The 16,901-nt window shown below is 46.8% G+C and overlaps 1 protein-coding gene across 1 annotated transcript in view; it reads right to left on the bottom strand.

Annotated features, from left to right (window-relative positions):
• Positions 1-16,901, bottom strand: part of ALDOA (aldolase, fructose-bisphosphate A) — a 445,177-nt gene that overhangs the window by 425,989 nt on the left and 2,287 nt on the right. The window lies entirely within an intron of this gene.

Here is a 16,901-nt window from a genome sequence, read left to right as displayed (position 1 = left end):
AGCAGTACCGCGCAGCTGCACTGCTCAGAACCCGAGCTCAGAACAGGTGGAGGGGGTTCCGGCCTCCTCCCCCTCCTCTGACCGCAGGGATGAGACCTTTCAGCCGCTGCCCTCGTGTGACATGAGCCAGTTGGCTGAAACTGACAGCGCCGTATTCTCAGCCGCACTACAAAGTGACCCAAGCCTGGAGGTGCTCAGGCAGCAAGCCGCTGAGCCCCTCGCAGACGGGGCTGCTTTCAAGGTGTACTGGGAAGGTGAGAGACTGTACAGTGAGTCTGTACAGCCCCCTACAGGTAGATCCCACGCGAATACCAAATGGCTTGTGGTCCCGAGTGCGTTCAGGGGACATGTGCTGAAATCCGCACATGGTAATCCTCTGACAGGGCACTCAGGGGTCCGCAAGACACTTGCCGGTATTCGGAAACTGTTTTATTGGCCCCGGATGAACAGGGATGTAGCAAACTACTGCAGAGCATGTGCCGTCTGTCAGGAGCTGGGAAGGTCCAGGGATCCCCGCGGGGTTCCCTTAGGTCCACAGCCACTTAGCAGGGGAACCCTGCGTGGGCTGGCTGTTGACCTAACCAACCCACTGCCCGTTGTCGGCAGTCCCGGCAGACACCACGTCCGACTGCAGTGGCGCAAACGCCCTGTCCAGAATGGTCCATGTCGGGTCAACCCTGAGGGTAGCAGAGCGCGCCCGGTCCAGGGGAACCGAGCCACAGGCTCCAATAGGTTTTCCCGCCGCACCGGCAACCCGAGACCCGTCAGCCAGGTTGGCCGACACGCAGCGGGCAGCCGACCCCAGAACGCCAACGGGGAACTAGATCAGATCTCGCAGGTTAGCGGCAACGACACACATCTTGCTGATGAATGTCTATCTGCCTTCTCCCCAGGGAGGGCTGTCACGGACGGTTGCGGGGCCGCAGGCGCGTCCTGTAACCGCCCGTGAAGAAAAAAGCGATCGCACTCGATTCCCTGCATCGATTGCGCCTCAAATCGATACAATCTGGGTTGAGTGTGTAGGGGGAGCTGAAGTCCTTTTCTTAGCAGAGAGAGCACCATCCTAAAGGCTGGATGGCTCTTTTGATATGCTAATGAGCCTGGGCCCAGAGAGTCCCTGGCTTCAAGCTGTGCGGATGGCCCATCCATCAGGTATAAGGTGACACCTAGCTGATCTCATGTAGATGTTAATTAACCAAGGGGTGATCAGGATGCCTAGGTGCAGCCAGGCAGGCTACAAATCTCCCGGAGGTCTTGACACCTTGCTCACTGGTAAAGATCAAAGGGAAGTCCGCTGTTAGCAGCTAGAACACATCCTGAATAAACCTGAGTCTCATAGCATAATCCATAACTTCCCAGATCTGTCATATTTCTGGGGTTCCTGAGATGGCAGCTTCGCCAAACGTGGGGGAAGTGTAGCATGAGCCCCGGTGCTGGTTCTGAGGAAGTTTCAGAACATTCTGAGGTAAGGACTGCCAGTTAGGCAGTTTGAAAATGCCCTGATGATACCACAGGGGTCCCACCCCTCATGTCTGGTATCAGGGCGCTGGGTAAATCGAGACAGACCTGAAAATGTTAATAAATCTGCCCTGACCTGTACGGTTCTGTGAGATAGAGCCCATATATGGGTAGATATGATTTCTAGCCCCCAGGACAAGGGGAGGGCTCATCTCATCTTCTAAGGGGGTGTATGGCTCCCCGCCCTCACTCCCTCCTACTGAAGCAGGGGCATAAGAATGGCAGAGGACCCAAACTCAGTGTCCTCCACACTGAAACATCTTGAACTCATCAGATGCCAGCTTGAGGATATGCTGGCATCCACCTGGTCTGAACTCTGAACTCAAATTGAAACCCAGAACTCTGTTTTCCCACAAAAAGGACATCTTTCCAGGAACTAAGTATTTTTCTCCCTTCTTTTATTTTTTATACTGGCTATTACTGTCTTAATAAATGTGATTTTAATAATTGTCTGTATATATTAATTATTTATATTGCGTGAATAAACGACTTTCTCCAAGTCATTCACTGTCCGCTACCCTGCTTATCAGCACACACACAGAACTGCTCCCGGGTCTCTGAAGATACGCTACTGTTTGTTTGTTGTTGGCTAGACAGAATACCGTGTGTTTAACCGTTTTATTCGCAGGACTAGTCAGTCAGTTAGTGGGCTCCACGGTCCCATGGTAACCGCGGTGGTGGCAGTTTACTCTGAACCAGTAGGTGACGTTGTAATTACCCGTGTCTCACAGGCTCCCTTCTGAGTTGTCTGCGGCTAATTCTTAACGGTTCCTGCGCATTGACTGCGACCAGAGTTCGCACGATCTGTGCGCTGGCACCGTTTAGAAGGCTAAGTGCGGTCAGCCACTAGGGCTCCTGTGACAGCTTCTGATTTGCTTTTTTTCCTTTTCTAACCTAAATAAAGTTTGAAATACTTTCCGGGTCTCCCGATAGTCATTTCTGCTGGCCCCTCGTGCGTAGCCCTGCACCTTCCAATAGAGAAACACTGAAGACGTCTTGTGGAAGGGGGCGGGTCGTGGTGCCAGATTCTGGACCTCAGGAGACCCGGGAGGTACTTACAACTTTAAAGAAAATCTGTAATGAAAAGAAACCCCTGTGGGGGATACTTACCTCGGAAGGGGGAAGCCTCAGGATCCTAACGAGGCTTCCCCCGTCCTCTGGTGTCCCGGCAGCCCCCCGAACCGCAGCGAGGTAAATATTTACCTACCACGATCCTGCGCAGGCGCACTAGCTGTTCTCCATTCGGGTTAAGGCGGAAATAGCCGTATTTGATCCACTCTACTGCGCAGGGGCGAGTCCTTTGCGCCTGCGCAGTAGAGCGGATACGATCGGGTTCGGCTATTTCTGCCTTAACCAAATGAAGAGCCGATAGTGCCCCTGTGCAGGATCGCGGAGAGGTAAATACAGCCCGCACTTGCGCACCCTTGTCAAGCTTGTTGGGGAGGGGGGGTTCAGGGGAGCCAGTGCTGGATTTCCTGAAGCTACAGAAGACGGGGAAGCCTCATTGGGACCCTGCGGCTTCCCCCTCCCGAGGTAAGTATCCCCCAAGGGCTTTTTTTAGTACAGGTTCTCTTTAAACAGGAGGATCGCCCAAAAGTTGCTGCAAAATAACTTTTAAAAAGTGATTTTGCAGCGCTCCTATCTTTAGCATTGGAGTGCAGTCGCGTTTCAAAAATGCTGTAGAATAGGCGTGGGTTCAACCCCAATCACTTTAATCAGTGTAGCCCTTTTTGGGATCGTCGTCAGATGAAATCACTGAAGTGGGCCCCTAGCCTCAGTCTGACTTACAGGGTTCCTAAGCTTAGCAGTCACTTGACCAGTCATAGTAATGGTCATGTCTAGGAGAACTCACAGAGAATAGAGGTGCTCCCTGCCTGTAAAACACTAGTATTAAGACACTTTTTGTTATGTGATCTGAGGAAGTGGACTGCGATCCACGAAACACGTTATCATTTAACCACTTCACCACTGAGGGGTTTTACCCCTTCAGCATCTGAGCAATTTTCTCCTTTCAGCGCTCCTTACATGCATTCGCCTATAACTATATCATTACTTATCACAATGAAATGAACTATATCTTGTTTTTTCCGCCACCAATTAGGCTTTCTTTAGGTGGGACATTATGCCAAGAATTATTTTATTCTAAATGTGTTTTATGGGAAAATAGGAAAAATGGGGGGAAAAAATCATTATTTTTCAGTTTTCGGCCATTATAGTTTTTAAATAATGCATGCTACTGTATTTAAACTTATTTGCCCATTTGTCCCGGTTATTACACCGTTTAAATTATGTCCCTATCATAATGTTTGGCGCCAATAATTTATTTGGAAATAAAGGTGCATTTTTTCAGTTTTGCGTCCATCCCTAACTACAAGCCCATAGTTTATAAAGTCACAGTGTTATACCCTCTTGACATAAATATTTAAAGAGTTCAGTCCCTAAGGTAACTATTTTTTTTTTTATTTTTTTTTTTTATTACAAAAAAAATAATTTGGTAACAATTGGGTAGTGTGGGAGTTAATGAGTTAATTTATAATGTAAAGTAATGTATTTGTATATGAAAAATGTTTTCGGGTGCAGTTTTACTTTTTGTGAAAGCGTCCTGTAAGCGTCGGAAGTACGCTTACAGGATGTTCAGGGAGGCTGGGAAACTTTTTTTTCACAATGATCACGCTGCTTCTTATAGAAGCAGCCGATCATTGCTGGGGGGTAGAGATCAACGAACGGGAATGGTTTTTCCTGTTCATTGATCTCCGGGCGAGCGGACGGCAGCATGCACGATCGCGGCAGCGAGCGTACATGCGAGTGGGAGTGCGGACAGCGGCGGCAGCGGCGGGGGGTGCGTATATCTACGCTACGGGTGGGGAACTGAAGTTTAAGGAGCGTAGATATACTGGTTAAGTGTCTGATTTCTATTAAAATTGTTATCAATTTATTTGAGCTAACCCCCTTCTTTTAGAGGTAAGCCTATTTATTTATATTTTATACAGCTGACATTATCCCTTCTATACATCACATCTTGGGGCACCTCCCCCCTCCCAGTAATATCCCACACCAGCCCCCTCTGCTCGGGGTGTTGCCTTGTATGTTGGTTCCTTGGAGCCCTACACCCCTTTTTCTTTTCCGGGAGAGAGACCTACATTGTCGAAAACTTAAGGACCCGAGTGAGGACGGACTTTCCTCACCAGTCGTTACACTGTGGTTGCTGGTCTTGCAAGCTATTATTGTGAATATTCTGCATATTGAGTGTCGTTGAGTGTCCGATACCATCGATGTGCTACACTATCAGGGGCTTCTGGTGTTCATGGGAGACATTTATCAAGAGTGTCTGAGACAAAATATTGGTAGGTTTTTAGAAATCCGTGCAGAACGGTCTCAGACATCTTAAGAAATCACTAAATTCGGTGCAGATTCCTTCTTAAACTGCCTAAAATAGGAGGGGTTAGGAAGGTCTCTCAGACAGTGCAGTGTGTGAGGGAAATAGCTGTTGATGAGGTAACCAATACATCAACTGTATTGATACTGGCAGACTCTGACTGAGAAATTCAGCAGGGAGGAGGAGCCCTTCACAAATCATGTTTAGCCTGCACTGCTGCACAAGCTGTAGAACTGCTATTAAGCACTTCTTAATCAGTAACAGTTTAGGGATGGATTTGCACTTTTCTTAACTGTAGTGCAGCTCTAGAAATCCACCCCAAACTGCCGCTATTACGTAGGATTTAAGAATTTTCTTATTATCATGCAGAACAGTTCCCCAGCTGGTTAGAAGTTTAAGAAGAAAAAACAGTCAGTAATGCTTTGATAAATCTGGCACCTTGTCTCTTTCTTTTGTCTTTTTTGGAAAGTCCTCGGACTCCTTTGCTACCATACCCTTTAACTCACAGAGAAGCATGAGATCAGTTTGGTCAGGTGATAGATAGGTAAGTAATTTGCTAGTCATGATCATGTGCTAAAGCAGGATGTGATAACAGCAAATCAGAGCTTTGCAAATTTATCAGCTGATCAAAAAAATCACATGCTTCTCCATGACTTCTACTAGGCATGGCCATCACTATTGACCTCAACATGCAACTGGACAGCCAAAGTCCTCCAAATCCTCAATTCTGCTTTAACCACTTTACCCCCGCGCGTACGGATTTCTCCACCCCTTTTTCCATCCTTTCACCCCCAGGGACGGAGAAATCCGTACTCTGCGCACTCCCGCCGCTGTCCGCGCTCCCGCTCGTAAACACGCCGCCCGCCGCTAGTAAACACGCCGCCGCCCGCTCACCCAGAGATCAACGAACGGGAAAATCCATTCCCGTTCGTTGATCTAAGCCCCGCAATGATCTGCTGCCGCTCGGCTGAGCAGCGCGATCATTGTGAAAAAATAACAAAGTCCCAGCCTCTTTCTACTTCCTGCAAGCGTCCGGAAGGACGCTTGCAGGTCACATGAAACAAATTGGTAATGTTGCCATCTTGTGGCCAAATAGTAAAACTACACCCTAACCATTTTTTACACACAAATAAACTTGTTTTACACAAAAAATTAACTCCTTACCTCCCACACTCCCCAATTTTTTTTTTTTTGTAATTAAAAAAAAATAAAAAATTTACAATTTAAAAAAAAATACATAAATAGTTACCTTAGGGACTGAACTTTTTAAATATTTATGTCAAGAGGGTATAACACTGTTACTTTATAAACTATGGGCTTGTAATTAGGGATGGACGCAAAACTGAAAAAAATGCACCTTTATTTCCAACTAAAATATTGGCGGCAAACATTGTGATAGGGACATAATTTAAACGGTTTTATAACCGGGATAAATAGGCATATACATTTAATGGGTTTTAATTACAGTAGCATGCATTATTTAAAAACTATAAAGGCCGAAAACTGAAAAATAATAATTTTTTTCCCACATTTTTTCCTATTTTCCCATTAAAACACATTTAGAATAAAATTATTCTTGGCATAATGTCCCACCTAAAGAAAGCCTAATTGGTGGCGAAAAAAACAAGATATAGTTCATTTCATTGCGATAAGTAATGATAAAATTATAGACGAATGAATGGAAGGAGCGCTGAAAGGTGAAAATTGCTCTGGTGGTCAGGGGGTAAAACCCCTCAGTTGGGAAGTGGTTAAAGCCTAGCACACACATCCGATTTTCATTGACCAACCACTAGCCAATTTTACCACTTCAATGTAGCATGAAGATCAACAGATTTTGAATACTATACTCAGATCAGATATCTTCAGAAGCACCACAAATGAGGGTTTACAGGGGGAGATAGATTTATCAACGCATTACCGACAGTTTTTTCTTCTTAATCTGTTCTAACCAGCAGGGGGAACAGTTCTGCATAATAATAAGAACCTTCTCAAATCCTAGGTAATAGTGGCAGTTTAGCATGAATTTCTAGAGCTGCACTACAGTTAAGAAAAGTGCAAATCCATCCCTAAACTGCTGCAGATTAAGAAGTGCTTGATAGCAGTTCTACAGATGTAGAACTGCAGGCTAGACATGATTTGTGATGTGCTCCTCCCCCCTGCTAAATTCCTGCTAAGAGCCTGCTGCTATCAATACAGCAGGTATGTTGGTTACCTCAGCAACAGCAATTCCCCTCACACACTGCACTGTCTGAGCAGTGGCGTAGCTAAGGAGCTATGCAAGTTTTGCTTTGGGGCCCCTCAAGCATGCTATACATAACAATTGATACAATTCATCAAAACCAATAGAGGACAACCAAAGTGTCAGAGGTGCAAGAAGGGGATGGGGAACAATTTGTTAACCGGCTGGGCGGTATGGACGAGCTCAGCTTGTCCATTACCGCCAGAGGCTGCCGCTCAGGCCCTGCTGGGCCGATTCTCTTCAAATAAAAAGGAGCACACGCAGCCGGCACTTTGCCAGCCGCTTGTACTTCCTGATCGCCGCAGCAGCGCGGCGATGCGCAGCGTGCAGCGGTGAAAGAGGATCCCCCCAGCCGCCCGAGCCCAGCACAGCAGGACCAAACAGTTCCGGCCAGCGCTAAGGGCTGGATCGGAGGTGGCTGACGTCAGGACGTCGGCTGACGTCCATGACGTCACTCCGCTCGTCGCCATGGCGGCGAGGAAAGCAAAACAAGAAGGGCTGCTCATCGCGGCCCTTCTTGTTACTTCTGATCGCCGGAGGCGATCAGAAGTACGCATTAGGAGCGCCCTCTAGTGGGCTTTCATGCAGCCAACTTTCAGTTGGCTGCATGCAATATTTTTTTTTTAATTAAAAAAAAACGTCCGGTCGCCAGCCTGGCGATCTTAATAGAACGCCAAGCTGGTTAATGATTACCACTATTCAAAGCATCTATAGAGGTGAATATTATCAGCACAGGCCCAATAAAGAACTAAAACTGTGGTTGAGGGTGGGCCCCACAGGCCCCTCTAGCCCAAGGGCCCCGATGCGATCGCTACCTCTGCACCTACTATTGGTATGCCACTGTGTCTGAGAGACCTTCCTAGCTCCTCCTATTTTACAACAGTTTTAGAAGGAATCTACACTATCTAATGATTTCTTAGGATGTCTGAGACAGTTCTGCATGGATTTCTAAAAACCTACTAACATTTTGTCTCAGACACTCTTGACAAATCTGGCCCACAGTGCGTTCAGTGTAAAGTAATAACACATTTTTATTTATTTAAGTATTTATATGGCGCAGCGCTGTATAGAGTATATTGTCTAGGGCAGCACGGTGGCGTAGCGGTTAGCGCTGTCGCCTTGCAGCACTTGGTCCCCGGTTTAAATCCCAGCCAGGGCACTATCTGCAAGGAGGTTGTATGTTCTCCCCGTGTCTGCGTGGGTTTCCTCTGGGCACTCTGGTTTCCTCCCACATCCCAAAAACATACAGATAAGTTAATTGGCTCCCCCCTAAATTGGCCCTAGACTACAGTACTTACACTACTTAAAGGGACACTGTAGGGGGGGATCGGGGGAAAATGAGTTGAACTTACCCGGGGCTTCTAATGGTCCCCCGCAGGCATCCTGTGCCCACACAGCCACTCACCAGTAGAGTGGGGCCGAACCTCCGATTTTAGGTTCGCGAACCGGGTTCGCGAACTTCCGCGTAAGGTTCGGTTCACGTAAAAGTTCGCGAACCGCAATAGACTTCAATGGGGATGCGAACTTTGAAAAAAAAAAATTATGCTGGCCACAAAAGTGATGGAAAAGATGTTTCAAGGGGTCTAACACCTGGACCCCCAGGTGGAGGAGTGGGATACATGCCAAAAGTCCCCAGGAAAAATCTAGATTTGACGCAAAGCAGCGTTTTAAGGGCAGAAATCACATTGAATGCTAAATGACAGGCCTAAAGTGCTTTAAAACATCTTGCATGTGTATACATCAATCAGGTAGTGTAATTAAGGTACTGCTTCACACTGACACACCAAACTCACCGTGTAACTCACCGCAAACAGCTGTTTGTGTAGTGACGGCCGTGCTGGACTGGTGCGCACCATGGCGAGAGTGCAGGTTTTGGTGGCTTTACAGCCCATATGGTCGCCTGGCTGATGAACAGAACAGGTATGCAGTGGTGGGTTCACTGAACAGGTATGCAGTGGTGGGTTCACTGAACAGGTATGCAGTGGTGGGTTCACTGAACAGGTATGCAGTGGTGGGTTCACTGAACAGGTATGCAGTGGTGGGTTCACAGAACAGGTATGCAGTGGTGGGTTCACTGAACAGGTATGCAGTGGTGGGTTCACTGAACAGGTATGCAGTGGTGGGTTCACTGAACAGGTATGCAGTGGTGGGTTCACTGAACAGGTATGCAGTGGTGGGTTCACAGAACAGGTATGCAGTGGCGGGTTCACTGAACATGTATGCAGTGGTGGGTTCACTGAACAGGTATGCAGTGGTGGGTTCACTGAACAGGTATGCAGTGGTGGGTTCACAGTACAGGTATGCAGTGGTGGGTTCACAGAACAGGTATGCAGTGGCAGGTTCACTGAACAGGTATGCAGTGGTGGGTTCACAGAACAGGTATGCAGTGGTGGGTTCACAGAACAGGTATGCAGTGGCAGGTTCACTGAACAGGTATGCAGTGGTGGGTTCACTGAACAGGTATGCAGTGGTGGGTTCACTGAACAGGTATGCAGTGGTGGGTTCACTGAACAGGTATGCAGTGGTGGGTTCACAGTACAGGGATGCAGTGGTGGGTTCACAGAACAGGTATGCAGTGGCAGGTTCACTGAACAGGTATGCAGTGGTGGGTTCACAGAACAGGTATGCAGTGGTGGGTTCACAGAACAGGTATGCAGTGGCAGGTTCACTGAACAGGTATGCAGTGGTGGGTTCACTGAACAGGTATGCAGTGGTGGGTTCACTGAACAGGTATGCAGTGGTGGGTTCCCTGAACAGGTATGCAGTGGTGGGTTCACAGTGCAGGTATGCAGTGGTGGGTTCACAGAACCGGTATGCAGTGGCAGGGTTACTGAACAGGTATGCAGTGGTGGGTTCACAGTACAGGTATGCAGTGGTGGGTTCACAGAACAGGTATGCAGTGGCAGGTTCACTGAACAGGTATGCAGGTATCCAGTGGGCTCACTGAACAGAACAGGTATGGTGGCCTCACTGAACAGAACAGGTATGCAGCCAGGAACAAGCTAAGCCTAACTAATCTTTCCCTATGAGAGACAGTCTGCAACAGCTCGCCCTGCTCTCACTAACGCAGGCACACGAGTGAGCGTAATGGCCGCCGCTGCCTGCCTTTTATTAAGGGGGGAGTGGCTCCAGGGGCTAGTGTAGCCTAATTGGCTACACTGGGCCTGCTGACTGTGATGTAGAGGGTCAAAGTTGACCCTCATGGTGCATTATGGGGCGAACCGAACTTCTGCAAAAGTTCGCCTGCGGGACGCGAACGCGAACCACTGAAGTTCGCATGGAACCGTTCGCAGGCGAACCGTTCGGCCCAACTCTACTCACCAATGCTCCGGCGCCGCCTCCGGTTCACTTCCGGAATTTCAGACTTTAAAGTCTGAAAACCACTCTGTCTGCGCTGCCGTGTCCTCGCTTCCCCGATGTCACCAGGAGTGCACGGCGCATGCATAGACCATACTGGGCTTGTGCTATACATTCCTGGTGACATCAGCGGGAGTGAGGACACGGCAACGCAGGCGCAGTGGTTTTCAGACTTTAAAGTCTGAAATTCCAGAAGTGAACCGGAGGCGGGGCCGGAGCATCGGTGAGTGGCTGCTCGGGCACAGGATGCCTGCGGGGGACCATTAGAAGCCCCGGGTAAGTTCAACTCATTTTCCCCCGACCCCCCCTACAGTGTCCCTTTAATATAGACATATGACAATGGTAGGAATTAGATTGTGAGCTCCTTTGAGGGACAGTTAGTGACAAGACAATATATATACTGTACAGCGCTGCATAAGATGTCGGCGCTATATAAATACTAAATAATAATAATAATTGTCTTGTCACTAACTGTCCCTCAGAGGGGCTCACAATCTAGTCCCTACTATAGTCATATGTCTATGTATATATCGTGTAGTGCATGTATTATAGTCTAGGGCCAATTTAGGGGGAAGCCAATTTACTTATCTGTATGTTTTTGGGGTGTGGGAGGAAACCGGAGTGCACAGAGGAAACCAACGCAGACACAGGGAGAACATACAAACACCTTACTGATGTTGACCTAGCTGGCATTCAAACCGGGGACCCAGCGCTGCAAGGCAAGAGCGCTAACCACTACGCCACCATGCTTTAATACATCAAGTATAAAATCACAAATGGACAAGCAAGTAAAATATCACAATACATCATGGTCACTTTTTCAGAGATATACAGTGTAACTAACAATTTCTGTAGATGTATGCTATAGACAGGACTACATGACTATATAAAGGACTACAACCTTCGACCTCAAACAGATATTCTCACAAGGACCATTCCACAGGGCGTACATTTGTATTCGCTGCCCGGTCACTTTGCCAAATGACAGCTCTCCCTTCTGCCACTGAAATTCTGGGCGGAGTTAAAGTGACACTGAAGCGAAAAAAAAAACCTCATGATATAATGATTTGGGTGTGTAATACAGATAATAAATAGAACATTAGCAGCAAAGAAAATAGTCTCATATTTTTATTTTCAGGTAGATAGCTTTTTTTTTATAACATTGCATCATTCTCTAATAATTGCAGTTTCCACAATACACTCAGCATTTTAAATGATTTCACAGAGCAGGCCAGTGACCCTTTGAACAATTCTTTGCAGAAAAAAACATAAACAAAGAAGAAACAATGAGAGACAGTTGCGATAAGTGCTTCAAAAGACAGTGCTGTCCACTACTTTATAAAGTTGCAGAACTCAGAGAAGCTCTTTTGCATAGAGAACTGCGGTTTCTTAACTCTTCCTGTACTGGAAACAAAATTAGACTCATATCTGTGCTGCCAATGTTTTCTTTCCTAGCAGTACTACACATACATATCATAAGTTTATTTTCACTTTAGAGTCCCTTTAATTAATATTCCCCATCTAAGTCGTAGCAAGTCGGATGGAGAAGTAATCCGGGGTCCGGCAGTCACTAGAACCCCAAATTACGGCTGCGTGGGCTGTGTACTATAGCATTGTGGCTATATTGGCATCCACTTGTTGACACACTTGACAAAGGCGTGGAAAGCACCAGTGTCCGTCACCAGCTGGGACATCCATCCACTGCAGGCCACAGAGGAGGAACAGGTTGCCACCCATGATTGTCTGACTGGGCTGTTGCCCATGATATGCCTATATCTTATTGTTTCTTGTAAGTTTTTAATTTTTTGCGCATCTGAGGAATAAATAACGTTAATGCACTACGGAGCGCTCCTTTTTTGTATGTTTTTCAGTTTTCTGCCATTCCTTCAGCCAGGATCAAGGAGCTGCTAGTGTCTGCAATACATACCCAGCCAAGCCTGGTGTGATTAGCGCAAGATTGCACATCATTTCTTTTCTATCTATAGGGGGCACATCTGGCTATCTATAGGGGGGCACATCTGGCTATCTATAGGGGGGCACATCTGGCTATCTATAGGGGGGCACATCTGGCTATCTGTAGGGGGGCACATCTGGCTATCTATAGGGGGGCACATCTGGCTATCTGTAGGGGGGCACATCTGGCTATCTGTAGGGGGGCACATCTGGCTATCTATAGGGGGCACATCTGGCTATCTATAGGGGGGCACAGCTAGCTATCTATAGGGGGGCACAGCTGGCTATCTATAGGGGGGCACACCTGGCTATCTATAGGGGGGCACAGCTAGCTATCTATAGGGGGGCACAGCTGGCTATCTATAGGGGGGGCACACCAGGCTATCTATAGGGGGCACATCTGGCTATCTATAGGGGGGGCACATCTGGCTATCTATAGGGGGGCACATCTGGCTATCTATAGGGGGGCACAGCTAGCTATCTATAGGGGGGCACATCTGGCTATCTATAGGGGGCACATCTGGCTATCTATAGGAGGGGCACAGCTGGCTATCTATAGGGGGCACATCTGGCTATCTATAGGGGGCACATCTGGCTATCTATAGGAGGGGCACAGCTGGCTATCTATAGGGGGGCACATCTGGCTATCTATAGGGGGTACATCTGGCTATCTATAGGAGGGGCACAGCTAGCTATCTATAGGGGGGCACATCTGGCTATCTAAAGGGGGGACATCTGGCTATCTAAAGGGGGGCACATTTGGCTATTTAAAGTGGGGCACATCTGGCTATCTGAACAAGGGAAGGGGGCACATTTGGCTATCTAAATGGGGGGAAGCGGGGCACATATTATTATATTTAGGGGGAATGTGGTACATCTGGCTATCTAAACAGCATTTGTACATTTGACTCCTCCGATGACCACGTCCACATTCTGATGTGTGGCCATGCACATTTTGTCCAGGTGTTGAGGGGTGCAAAAACTGTCTTTGTCCTGGGTGCTGAAAACCCTAGCTACGCCTCTGTGCAAGTGGCAACGGAGGACAGTGTGGGAAGCCTCTACAGGATCCAGAGGCCTCCATCTTCTTAGGTAAGTATGAAGTTTGCCTCACATATGCTTTAATGCCTGATTATCAGCCACAAGATCAAATTCCATTTACCCACTGATCTCTGTTTATTATGCAGGCTACAGCCTGACTTTGCCGTGCAAGCATTCCAATATAATCATAAATGTTTTGGCTGTGATGAATCTTATCTCAGTCAGCCTAGCTCCATTCTAGTACATTGCTGGGAAGAGGGTAGCTTGTTATCTCCCCTCCCTCCCACATTCCTGCTCCTCACTGATTGGCTGAGGGCAGTTTAGTGTGACCACAAGGCTGATAAGGGATATACATCTCACTCCTCTGCAGAAGCTGCTGAAATACGATCTATGCTTTCCTCATGTTTACAAAGCAAGTTTTACATGACAGTGCAGTTTTTAGTACAGAACTTAGTGTGGAGGAGGGCTGGCAATGCATACACCATTTCAGACAGGAGAAAAAAAAAAGTAAGGGAGGAAATGACACAAGGATTGGCTTCAGTCAGAGGCAGTAAAGATAGAAAATGCCTGATACAGTTTTCTCTTTATTTACTATATACTATTCTTCGAAATAAAAAAGTGGACAGTACAACACATTCCTCATGTAATTATAACACGTATTTATCTATTTATATATGTGTTCTTTTTCCTGGGATAGTATGGCTGTCCCTGCTGCTTTAAAGGGCACCAAGCTTGTAAAATAGAAAATATATAGAGTAATGTATTTACATTGTACTGTACTGTTACATTGTACTGTTGTAGTGATGCAAGAATCGGTGATGCAAGAATCGGTAAGAAAATCTTATACCTCTGAAACTCCATCCATCATCAGCAAAACCACTGTCCCACTTCTTGCTCGAAGTGTTGCCGAAGCTCTGTGGCCACTCCCACCTTTATTGCCGCACCCTGCCCCCAACTCGGCAGCTGTGGTCTAATAGGTGATTGCTGAGCTGGAGGGGGACCGCGGCAACGCAGGTAAGGGTGTCCACAGGCGTACGTCAAAAAAGGGCGTTGGGAAAAAAGGGCGCGGGTGTAAACGATAAGCATTAATAACGTTTATAAAAATATTGTGCTGTATTTCGTTTACAAATAATGTTTTACAAATTTATAAATTATTAAATAATGTGTATGAAATCGGCAATTGTGAAAACGTTAATCTTCCCTGTTTCAAAAGTGAAACTTATAATTACGTTTCTTAAAAAAACAATAATATATGTTTAATCGTTATAATTGTATATTATTGTGAATAACCTTCATTTTGGTTTCTTCTTATAATAAAATCTGAAAATATTATTTATAACGATGATATAAATATAACTACGTTTGTAATAAGTGTTGTAAAACATTAGTATTACTAAAATTTTACTAAAACTATACCTAACTCTACTCTCACACAGAACCCTCCCTGTACCTACCCCTAACCCCTAGACCCCCCTGGTGGTGCCTAAACCTAAGACCCCCCTGGTGGTGCCTAAACCTAAGACCCCCCTGGTGGCACCTAAACCTAAGACCCCCCTGGTGGTGCCTAAACCTAAGATCCCCCTTAGTGATCGCTTTATTGTGTGGAGAATAATGTTTTACAAACAGTAAAGGATAAAATATATTACAATTTATGTTACGTACTGATCGCTTTATTTTGTGAATAATAATGTTTTACAAACTGTAAGGGATACAATTTTAATAATGTTTTAGTTAAATAGGATAAATATGTTTAGTATTTTTATAAACGTTATTCGTCACGGGTGCATTTTCTAAACGTAAATCATCACAAGCAGTTATAAAACATTAAAAATCTCCGGGCGCCGCTTGTAAAACGTTATTATTCTCCAGCGCCCTTTTTTCCTGTTCGGCGCCCATTAAACGATATTTATTATGGGAGTGAATGACGGCGCCCATTTTGTCCACTAGCTGCCTGTGCCCTTTTTTCCTGTTTCCGTCCACAGAGCCTCAGAAACACTTCAGGCAGCTGAGGGGCGGAGTTTCAGAGGTATAATGATTCAAGGGTTAGCGGGTTAGTTGCTAACCCTGGCACCCGCCAATTATTGCATCACTAAAACAGATGTTTAGATTTCTTTACATGACGTTTTCGGTTTTACAAGCTTGGGCCCCTTTAATGAGTGATTTTTTTTTTAAAATTAACATAAAAAGATTAGAACAGAAATCAGGCCTCCCTCGCAGTCCGCTGTCAGGACGCACGCTGCAACGGATACGAATAACGTATGTGGACGGACACAGAGGGCTGTAGACTGTACATTAGAGATGGCCCAAACTGTTCGCAGTGGACAGGCCATGGGGAATGGGCTCGGGGTCATATCCGCATTCATCATACTATGCATTACTGCGCAGATTCTTTCCCGGTGGCCGCGTGTCCTTGATCGTGCGTCTGCAGCCGGAAGTGCTCTGCGTGACGTTGCGGGCATGCGCAGAGCGCTCCTGGCTGCAGCCGTCCAATCAAGGACGTGTGGCTGCCAGGAAAGCGTTTGCGTAGTGTGATAAATGCGTAAATGACCCCGAGGTCATTCCCCGTGGCCTGTTCGCTGCGAAAAGTTTGGCAAACCATTTGCTGCATCACTACTGTACATATTGCTATCCTGCATAGCGTCCATTGTGTATCATAAGCGCAATAGATATATATAAATAAATAAAACAGATAATATAATAATGTACATATACATATACTGTTTATATAATCTGGCTGTACAGCAGCACCAGCAGGAGCTTCCCCTTTAACAGCTTAGCCGCCTGTCTGCCGACACATAAATGCCTTGCCAGGAGGAAGAGCCGGGCGTTGCCTTTAAGAGCCAGGCACATATCAATGCAGGCGGACGATACCATTGCCTCCGCGGCGGGGAGGGGGGCGCGGTCTCGTGCGCTGACTGTTAATTCATCCCTGTGCCTGTAGATCGCTTCTGCAGCAAGCACCGGGAGGGGGGAAGCTGTCTATGCCGACTGCTTCCCATCACCCCCCCCCCTTCCTCTGATGTGCTGATGATTGAAGACCCCTCTCCCCTTCTCCCCCCCCCCCCCTTGTTTCCGTACGCATCCAGCTCTGTGCACAATGCCCGGGCTCCATCTTGCTCTCTGCAGCTCCCCCCTCCCTTGTTTTTGTTTTAGATCAGTCCTTCCTCTGCAGAAAAAAAAGAAAGAAACAATGTTGCAAAAGCATTGAGTTTTTTTTCTTGTTTAGCATCACCGACCACTCTGCATCCCCCCCCCCCTTCCCTTGGTTTAGTCTGCAGAGGGGTTACATCATTTTTTTTATTATTATTGTATGTTTTTCAATGGGGAGGATGAGCAGATGGGGAAAGGTGAAAGGAAGCAGCTGCCATATTTTGGCCAGTAAATAAGCAGCGCTAGTAATCAGGAGAGGGAGGAGGAGGA

This window comes from Hyperolius riggenbachi, chromosome 7 (assembly GCF_040937935.1).
Source record: "Hyperolius riggenbachi isolate aHypRig1 chromosome 7, aHypRig1.pri, whole genome shotgun sequence".
Classification (NCBI taxonomy): Eukaryota; Metazoa; Chordata; class Amphibia; order Anura; family Hyperoliidae; genus Hyperolius; species Hyperolius riggenbachi.
Note: the sequence above shows the minus strand (reverse complement) of the source record. Positions and strands in the feature narration are given on the sequence as shown.